A 1,703-nucleotide genomic window follows, 5' to 3' on the forward strand; every position below is an offset into this window, starting at 1 on the left:
CTGGTTGTACCCAGGATCCAGTCTATGCCAAAACCCCTGACCAGTGATCGGCAAACTCATTAGTCAACAAAGCCAAATAGCAACAGTACAACGATTTCTTTTGAGAGCCAAATTTTTTAAACTTAAACTTCTTTTAATGCCACTTCTTCAAAATAGACTCGCCCAGGCCGTGGGATTTTGTGGAAGAGCCACACTCAAGGGGCCGAAGAGCCGCATGTGGCTCGCGAGCCGCAGTTTGCCGACCACGGCCCTAGACAAATCCAACAAAGTTCACTTTGAAAAGGCTGCACATAATTATAAACCTGATGAAGACAGCATGGCAAATCCTGAGGCCAGGTTTGGGGTGATCAGTTATACAAAATGCTAGAAATAAACCTGATACTTTGGAATTGTCACTTCCAGATATCCATAAAAAGGAATTTTGCCTAAAAATGTTATTGAGTGGGGAAAAAATGTTCATGTTTGTTGATCCTGGGTAATGTACATGTAGTTTGTTACTATTCTACTTTGTGTTTGAAGTTTTCACCATTATTTTTAAAATTATAAACTTATGGCAGAATTCTAAAACAGCCCCAATGACCCAGGCCTTTTTATGATTCCCTGCCCTTAAGTGTGGGAGAAATCAGTGAATATATCACTTCTGTGATTAGGCTGTTAATATGGCACAACTGACTTTGAACATGGGAGCTTATCCTCAGTGGGCCTGGCCAATCAGGTGAGCCCTTGGAAGGAGTGAAGCAGTTATAAATAAGTTATGGGGATGTAATATACAACAGGGTGGCTACTATGCTGCATATTTGAAAGTCGCTGCCAGAATAGATCTTAAAAGTTCTTATCAGAAGAAAAAGTTGTAACTATGGCCCTAGCTGGTTTGGCTCAGTGGATAGAGCGTCGGCCTGCGGACTGAAGGGTCCTGGGTTCAATTCTGGTCAAGGGCATGTACCTTGGTTGTGAGCACATCCCCAGTGGGGGGTGTGCAGGAGGCAGCTGATCGATGTTTCTAACTCTCTATCCCTCTCCCTTCCTCTCTAAAAAAATCAATAAAATATATATTTTTTTAAAAAGTTGTAACTATGTATGGTGATGGATGTTAACTACACTTATTGTGGAAATAATTTTGCAAATATTGAGTCATTATGTTGTACACCTGAAACTATAAATAATGTCCATTTTATCTCAATAAAAATAAAAATAACTTTAAAGCAAGGGTGGGGCTATTCCTGGAGATGTAAAGTGTGAGAGGGATTTGGCAGTGAGTGCTTCTGTCCCAGCTTTGAAGATGAAGGGGACCACGTGGCAAGGCATGCAGGTGGCCTCCACTAGCTGAGAGTGGCCCCTCGCCGATGGCCAGCAAGGAAACAGAGACAGCTATCCTACAACCAAAAGGAACTGAATTCTGCCACGTGAGCCTGGAAGAGCACCCCAAGCTCCAGCTGAGAACACAGTCTGGCTGACATCCTCGCTTCAGCATTGTGAGAACATTCACGGAGACCCCAGCCACAGCATCCTTGGATTTCTGAACTATGGACATGTGAAATAAATAAATGAGTGTTGTTTTAGCCACCAAATTTGTGGTGATTTGTTAAGCAGCAACAGAAAACTAAAAATATCTCACACACACACACAGAACAGGGGCCAAAGAACAAGACCAAATGCCCTGTTTATTTACACTCTTCTATTAATAAAAACAACCGGAGGAGGAC

Source organism: Eptesicus fuscus, chromosome 6 (assembly GCF_027574615.1).
Source record: "Eptesicus fuscus isolate TK198812 chromosome 6, DD_ASM_mEF_20220401, whole genome shotgun sequence".
Classification (NCBI taxonomy): domain Eukaryota; kingdom Metazoa; phylum Chordata; class Mammalia; order Chiroptera; family Vespertilionidae; genus Eptesicus; species Eptesicus fuscus.